Source organism: Macrobrachium rosenbergii, chromosome 20, assembly GCF_040412425.1.
Source record: "Macrobrachium rosenbergii isolate ZJJX-2024 chromosome 20, ASM4041242v1, whole genome shotgun sequence".
NCBI classification, from domain to species: domain Eukaryota; kingdom Metazoa; phylum Arthropoda; class Malacostraca; order Decapoda; family Palaemonidae; genus Macrobrachium; species Macrobrachium rosenbergii.
Genome location: NC_089760.1, coordinates 31,721,902 through 31,730,701, shown reverse-complemented (window position 1 = coordinate 31,730,701; position 8,800 = coordinate 31,721,902). Strand labels below are relative to the sequence as shown.

General features: G+C 35.6%; 1 long non-coding RNA gene across 1 annotated transcript; it reads right to left on the bottom strand.

Annotated features, from left to right (window-relative positions):
• Window positions 1-648: 648 nt before the first annotated feature.
• On the bottom strand, window positions 649-4,568 carry LOC136849207 (uncharacterized). Its single transcript, XR_010856266.1, has 3 exons — window positions 4,403-4,568; window positions 3,562-3,692; window positions 649-3,123 (listed from the first exon to the last, which is right to left on the bottom strand). It is a non-coding gene; the product is annotated as an uncharacterized lncRNA (long non-coding RNA).
• Between the last annotated feature and the right edge of the window lie 4,232 nt (window positions 4,569-8,800).

Below are 8,800 nucleotides of genomic sequence, written 5' to 3'. Positions count from 1 at the left end.
TACAGAAGTTCTTTTGAAATGCCACAAAAGAAGATAAAGCTACTTAAAACTAATAACAAAATCTCTCTCATCAATTACAAAGGTTTACGCAACGGAAATTTAACCCATATAGTAATTCACTGTACCTGTTTTACAGTCCCAAATAGACAATGCCAGAGTTTGTTAATGACTGTTAATGATATATTCCTAACCACTGCAGTACAGTATTTTACTCAGTATTCCAGACTTTCAACTCAATGACATCAAAGAAGAAGACAAGGTAGTGTTACGAACAACTTTTGACATACATATTACTAATTCCTCGGTCTTCTAAGACAAAATCGGTCTAACACGGAAGCGAGACTAGAAATGAAGAGCTTGCTATAAAAAGTTAGAGGTACCTTTCCATGTGATGTCAAAGCACTAGCGGATCCAGAAAAATTTCATGGGGGTTGGGGGGTCGCACCAATTTTCATATTATACATACATACATACATACATACATACATACATACATACATACATACATACATACATACATACATACATACATACATACATACATACATACATACATACATACATATGTATGTATGCGTTGTATCATTAAGATTATTATTTTTTCTCAATTTTATTATTTCTATAACAATTTTTTTAATTTTTTCCCCATTTTTATTTTCTCATTTATGTTGTCTAAATCTTCGTTATTATTTTGTCATTTTTCATGGGGGGGGTGGTTACAGGTGCCCAGGTGGGTTCCCACCCACCACCCCCACCTGATCCGCTAGTGTGTCAAAGGTTAGGAAAAACTCCACGGAACGTCTCAAATAAAAAAAAAAACATGCAACCATTTATGAAGGGATTCTAGTTACCCTTCAGATCAGTTTCAGAAATTGCTGTAGTTAGTAAGAACCAGGATTGAGAAATGATGAATCTGCTGAAAATGTGGAAAAATCTTCGGCAATCAATTCAAAAATTTACTATTATGGTTTTGAAGTAAATGCCAAGGGCAAGGGAACTAGCAGCTGCAACAGAACTCCATCATTCGACCTCTACTCCAACTTCCAGATTTCCATACTCTGCCATACTTGCCATACTGAATGAGCTATAGTACTCCGTTTGACGAAAAAGCCAGACACAAACTTGAGAAAGATTCACGGGAGGAGGAAGAAAGATCAATGCCAAAAGACAATCTGATTACAACTTGAGACCAGAGATTCTTTGCGTGTCACTGAAAGCTTGACAAATGACAACAGCAACAAACCAAGTTTTTTTAAAAAAACTTCTGTGGACAGATTGCAAAAGAACCTTGTTAAATATTTCAGAAAGTTATCCTGAGGAAGAATAGTCTTCTAGACCAAACACTCACTCAAAAGAAGTCATCACACCCAAGTAGAAAAAAAAATATTCCTTTGATACTCAAGTTTTTCACTAACTGTTCAAGTACCTTTCGGTTCCTTATGACCTTTAAGGCATCTATGAATATTAAATATTCTAACCAGTCCAACAATAAAAGATCAGCCAAGCAACGGGCATCCATAGCAACCTTCCCAATTATTCAAAGATGTCAGACTTGATACTGTGCTATGTGATAAACTAGGTTGTTACTGGAACACCTCTACAATAGTGAATTTCATGTTCATTTAGTATAAATTCTCGTCTAGAAGGTAAGAGGCTTCTGACTAGACTAACAAAACCTAAACTAGAAATCAAACACTTATATGACAAGCAAGCTAAACTCAGGACAAAGAGCCAAGCACAATAAAACAATAATCCAGCACATCAGACTTGGATCAACACCCAGAAACACGATCAAGAAGGAACAAAAACGGAGAATGTATTTAGCACTCCAGAAAGATTAAGCACATGACACGCACTAACAAAAAAAAAAAAAGTTTTTAACCACATGAATATTTAGCACTCCAGAAAGATTAAGCACATGACACGCACTAACAAGCACTAACAAAATAAAAAGTTTTTAACCACATGAATATTTAGCACTCCAGAAAGATTAAGCACATGACACGCACTAACAAAAAAAAAAGTTTTTAACCACACGAAAATTCCAAAAATAATATTAAAAGCAGGTACCATGATTTTCAGCAATGAGCTTTTCAATTCTTTATATAAGAACTGCATTACACACTTTGTTAATTAACCCCTATATTATATTCCCATATTAAATACAAAATCAATTACTGGTATCCTAGAGCTAGCGAGACCATGCTTGCCTGGCCGTCAAGGACATTTGCTTTTTACTGTATCTTGAAAGCACTTAAACTTAATAGTAAAAACAATAGTTTTTTCAGAATTAAAAGTTACATGTGATCATTATGTATTTAGGCAATTTAAACATTCCAACTAAGCACCAACAAATGTTCAGAATTTGAAGTTAATTGAATTACACTTCCTGCAAGCTGAAACAATGTCACCTTTGACGTGGTTAACAGACTGGCAAGTTTGCAAGCAATGGTCAATGAAAATTTAACCTAAAATTAAACCTAACTGAATATTATATAACTTTATCCTTAATACTTTTAAGATACTAACAACTGTTGCGTACCTTGTATAATCATCATCTCAGATGCCAATACGTTGATGAGAATGAGATTTCAGGCTGAGGCTTTAAGTAAATATAGTAAGGTAGAATATTAAAGAAGAATTGCACTCGAATTTTTTAAAAGTGAATGTGAATACATCAATTAAGATTGATAAATGTCTAATTAGATTTAAGCTTTGAATTCTTTAAAAGAAATTTAATATAAACCTGATGTGCGCGGTGACTCGAGTTGTATCCCATAAATTTGTACCACAAAGAAATTACAGGACACCAGAACACTACGAAAATTGAAATTTAACCAAAATAAATAAGTTAGCAAGATTTACGTTGAATTTACCTTCACACCTAATTTCACTCACGAATTAACCATTATACTTAAAGCCTCATTGTAAATTGTTTCTATACAACTATTTTTCAAAATTAAGAACTACCCCTACACTCGAAATCCGTGTATGTACAAAAATTCCTTTCTTTGAAGCCATCGATGTTTTCCACTTCCAATGTAGAATAGACATTTCTTCTCCGGATAACATCAATCTTCTGACTGTATAATCATTACAATCAAGAGGGCAACTAAGTTTAATCTGAAAGAAAGTCTCAATTACTCCCAATTATTCAAGAGATGTGTACTTAAGCATTTAAGTTATTAAAGTGAAAATCATATGTCTAGAAATTCCAGCACTTTTTCAGTAATTTAGAAGCAACATTTTGGTTAGGACAGGTTAACCTTAGTCAAAATAACGCAGTTGTTCATGGAGATTTTGTTAACAGTTTCAAAGCTTAAATTCACTTAGGAGAATCTATTATAAATGAGCAAAGTATAAAGAATGCCTTAAAATATAAAATCTAACTTGTCAAAATGTTTAGTTTTCTCAAGTGTATGAAATTCCTCTAAAAAACTTATCATAAATTTATGACTAGAAATTTTATGTTTATGACTGAAAAGTTCACCATCTAGGAATATATGTGACGCGATTACAGTGTTATACAAATCTTCGACTAAGTAAATCCATCATACTTACTATTCTTTACCACAGGAATGGTAAACCTTTTAAACTTATCTTACAACTCCATTTCCCCACAACTAGCATGCACCGTTTCCCTTCTCGTGGTTTCCTTGCCATGTGGGTATTACATCAAGGTGAACTCCAGTCTGACAAGAGAAAAATTAAAATGGATCAGCTCATTACTGCACACTGTATGAAACTCAAGGGATTTTCCAACAAATTTTTTTCCTGATTACAAGTTCTCAGAAGCCACTGTTTACATTGAAATCCTTATCCAGTAAAAAACTTTCTGAAAACTGGCATTATGACACCTCTAGTGTTATTTAGTGTAAGGTCAAATTAAAAACTGCAAACATTCCAAGGGTACTGTAGGTCTAATTAACACGCTCAACTTAAATACTCCAGCCATTAGGGCTAGCTTGAGTCCATGGGTTGTAGCAGCTGAGGAAAATCATTGTCTACCAAAATTGGGTGACTGTATGAAGAGGAATACGCAAACTCTCTGATTTTAAACAGTGCAGCAGCAATTCAGCAAATTCAAGGGTTACAGTCTTCAGGAATCACATATTCTGTGGCCACAGGGAATTCTAAATATACGATGATAAAACAATTACCGAGAAGCATATCCAAATACTATTGCATTCTGTTAAGGTGTCTTGAAAATGCATCGTATAACTGAATCTAATCACAACTTTGGTTTTAGCATACTTCTGTATAAGCTCCCTTCATCCACACTGTAGAAATTCAGTTCCCTCTTACTTCTCAAAGCAGGTCTTCCCTATTATCAGCTTATTCCTGTATACATGTTTATAAATCCCTACAAAAGAATTCCATACACATTACATCCTTTGCTTACTTCTTCTTTTAACTTGATGCCAGGCAAGTTCTTCAGAATCTGTCTCGTTCTTTACATAAGGTATCTTCGTCTCATCCTCTCTGACATCCAGTTTCTTGTAATGACTTAATTATTTCAATTTTATAGTCATGTACGTCTTTCTGCAGTCAATTTCTGTATGTACATCTGGAAGAGAAAATTTCATAATTTATACTTAACGGTTTCAAAAATAAAAGCTTGACTTTAAAAACTGGTAAAACTACGAGTTACTAACTTTATCACTGATACATACGAAATAGAAAATTTCAACAAAATATTGACAGAAGTATTCTGCTTTTTTAATCATCTTGGCCTGTTATTAAAGAACATTCCGACGAAGAAAAATGTTGCTAAAATTTAAGAAAAAAAAATAAGTAACAAACTTAGAATCAAGTAGAAGGGAAAGTAAGGTCCCAAAAGCTGCTAAAAAAAAAGTTTGAAACAAAGACCGTTAGTGTGGCTTTTTTAGCGAAGATTAAGAAAAGACCCATCTGACAACCTTGGAGGATTAAACTGTATTACAGGTTGCAAATGACAAAATACTAAATATTATGAAAACCCTATTTCGGCTTCCAATGGAGGTGGCTAATTCAGCCAAATGTAATCAGAAAAGGCAGTTCACAGGAATTGGACATACTGTAAAAAAAAAAAAAAAAAAAAAAAAAAATAAAGACATTTTTAAACAGAATAGGTGGAGGAACTTTCTGCTAAACTTCGGTAATTCAACAGGACCTTGGGTATATCAGGGTGGGGACGGGAAGCGTTGTCTACCCCTTAAAAAAGTGGCCAAAAAATGCCAACCCTCGTGCTGAAGCAGTTCTCTCCATGATGAGTTTATTATTGGACTGAAGTGGATCTGCAAATAACCTTGCCTTCTTATACGCTTTCTCGAGGATAGACTTAATTCTGAACTAAATTCATACGTAATGACAATCAAGCTGGAGAAATAGAAACCTTTTTCGCTCATAAACCTAGAAGCCGTTTATATTATTATTATTATTATTATTATTATTATTATTATTATTATTATTATTATTATTATTATTATTTTTTCAGTATATGGAACCTATTCACTTGGAACAAGCACACAGGGGCCATTGACTTGAAATTAAAGTTCCAAAGAATGTTGGTTTCAACCTCCCACCGCAGACCCCAAACTACAGTAGTAACAATCATGATACAGAGCCAGTAAATCTTCATTGCCCTTGGGGACACGCAAACCAGAGACATCTGAGTGGCATACCACGACACCAACCACTCTAACAGGGGAGCAGTTTAACAATTTTGTTAGTTTATCCTCTTCCCAAGCCTTGTTCGAAAAGTGTCAGCTAAGAAGGAAGACAAATGCCTTCAAGTTCAGGACCAAGCACTGAAGGAAGCAACAATGCATGCACAAGATACCAGATTACAAGGCCTGTGAAAGACTTTGGTCCTAATAGGACAAGTGTAATGACAGGAGTTCTACCTTTGAAGAACAGTTAGTTAGAAAGTCCTAGTACCATATCATACAAGAATCCGCTCTGCTAAGATTATTCAACTCTCCAACTCGATCATGTATCTTAATTGGCAGATATATCACCTGTGCAAGCTCTTTTAAATTTATAAGAACTGTGCACTTTGGTTAAATGTGAATAAAACCTAATAAATATCTCCCTTGTACAATTAGTCTATCAGTTCTCCGTGAAGGTAAGCAAGTTTTGTGCTTTCAAAAAGGCCGTACAGAACTGTATGGCTTTATAATTTCTCGAATTACGGTCCACACTACGGGGTACGAGTGTTTTTTCCGCCTAAGACCGAGCAAATAGTACGAGCAAAAATCTTGCAAGACTTGTAAACTGCAATGAACAAAATTATGGTTAAAACTTAAACCTTCCCAGCTGCGTACGACCTGGGCTGACTAAACAGTTCTAACGAAACAATTGAATTCAGATGATAGCTCAGCACGACACATTTCCCTACCAGGAACCTAGTGTTTCAGTCAGGGTCTTCTCGGAAGTACCTTATGTCAAGACTAAAAAAAAAATGCTAACAGTATTGAAGGTCACTTAAAAAGGTAGGAAGTCAATATACAAGTTTCTCGACAAGCAAAGTCTTTTACCTTTACCTTAACAGACACTGGATGTAATGTCTTCGGCAGCCCCCGCCCCCTTCTCTCTCTCTCTCTCTCTCTCTCTCTCTCTCTCTCTCTCTCTCTCTCTCTCTCTCTCTCTCTCTCTTCAACCCCTTGGTAACCCTTGTAGCTTATGCTCATAAATCACACCTCCAGCGCATGCAATAGATTTTATAAAATGGACAAAATATGCAATCGCCAAATCAAAAAGCCTTCTGGCCAGACAGCCGACAACGTATGATGTTTATTTCATTGTTTCATCACCTGTCAAGTCATTATTAATGACTGGGTCGGAAACTATATTTGCTCTGCAACGACCTACTTCTGAATGTTCGGGTATGGAACCGCGACTGGACATAAATCTGTAGCGACCAAAGTAGGAAAACGAAATTACATTTAAAGACGAATGCCAGTGCAGAGCAGAGAGAGAGAGAGAGAGAGAGAGAGAGAGAGAGAGAGAGAGAGAGAGAGAGAGAGAGAGAGCAAACCATAGCGACTGCTTTTGGTCTTTACCCAGTAGTAAACAAGCAAGCAACCAGTTAGGTTAGTTAGATGTACAGTACATGTGCCTTTTCCATAGTAATTGCCAGTCTGCTAACGTATTTCATATGCATTTTTTTCTTAATTGGGACGGCACAGTGTAATTGCAAAGCGTCAATTAAACTATACCACCTTACAAAATACATGAAAAATCTAAACCCGTTACTTTACTATTATGTTGAATATTAATTCCAACACTTCAAGCTCTCTTAAAATTCCTTTTATGTGGATGAGGAAATTTGTATCATACCCGTCCATTGTCTCATTAAAAACTATCCCACAAGTGTTCTTAGTTGAACATTCAATATTTTCAGGCTTTAGCCAGCATTCCTGTCTTATAAACGAACTTGAGATTACTTCTTACTGTTAACTATTCTTCAAACAAGTATTTAGCCAGACCAAGTAGAGGCCTCTCCAAGACTGCGCCTGAGCTGGCGTAAGGTCATTGTAGTCTGGAACAGCAGCCAGGTCAAAGCTGACCACATCGATTTAACTCTACGTAAAATATATAACACGCAAATGAAAAATTCTGGCAACTCCATCGATATCCAATAATTTCTTTTTATTGTTCCCTTCTAATTTTTTACCTAATGATAGCCATTAGCGAATATTTTGCTAGTTATTTTGATCTCAATGTGAAATGATTAATCGATGTTCCCAAGCTTCCTTGAAAAGTCACAATGAACTGACTCTGTAGCAGAGGTTTCGACCAACATCTGAAAATCTTTATTCATGGGAACTTGTTTACTGAGCAATACAGTTTTCAAAAATCAGTTTCCCCAACTGTTAACTTGTCTATACTTCAATATAACCACTATTTTCCAATGCAATCAAATTGCTGTAGGTCACGCTAATCCTGCAAGTAATTTCCTTAATGTCAATCCTAGTTACGGGAGACTTGGAGCAGTAGTGGGTTACATGTAGCGAGACCTGTAAGGTCGGTCGAGTAAACAGTTCCCTGATCAGAAATCACAAGAATAAGAGTTTAAAATCCATGAAATCTTATATGAAATAAATCACTTCAGACAACGAGAAACCTGATCAAGAAAATTTGATGCACGTGATTTTCAATATTACCCACAATTTCATACGAAACAAGTCTTAAGGGGCAAATACTAAGCAAAACAATCTCTTTCAATAGCATATTCATGTGATAATTCATGAAGAAATCAACTATGCTTTATAGCTGTGAAAGCGTTAAACTTATTAACACCAACTCTCTGAAGACCAATCAAAATCTTTACAGGACCATGGAGGGCATACAGATCACTATATTCCCTCACGTGTACACTAGATGAAAAACAGGATAAGTTACAAGCTGAAGTTAAATCGCATGTCGCCTAAGATGATGGCCCTTCACATTGTTTGGAGATCCGACGGTACATTAACAGATTTTGAAGGCCAACACACCCAAGATCTTGTCGACCTTTACAAAATATGACCTCGACGAAGCCATCTTAATAGAAACACTAAACTTAGAGAAGGAAGATCATTTATTTCAGAATCTTGAAAGCTGACTTTAGATACATTTGCGAATCCAGTCTTTTTTCCTACTGGTGTTCCCTCCAGACCAACTAAGAGGTTTCTATAGTAGCTCTACTATCCGCTTACTATATAGGCTACCTGGATTATCAATCGAGGTGGTGGCAAAATCTAGAAAACCGTTGTTTACAAAACTTACACATCCATTTGTTATTACCCTCTCTTACTAGTGCCTAGCAAAACTTCAT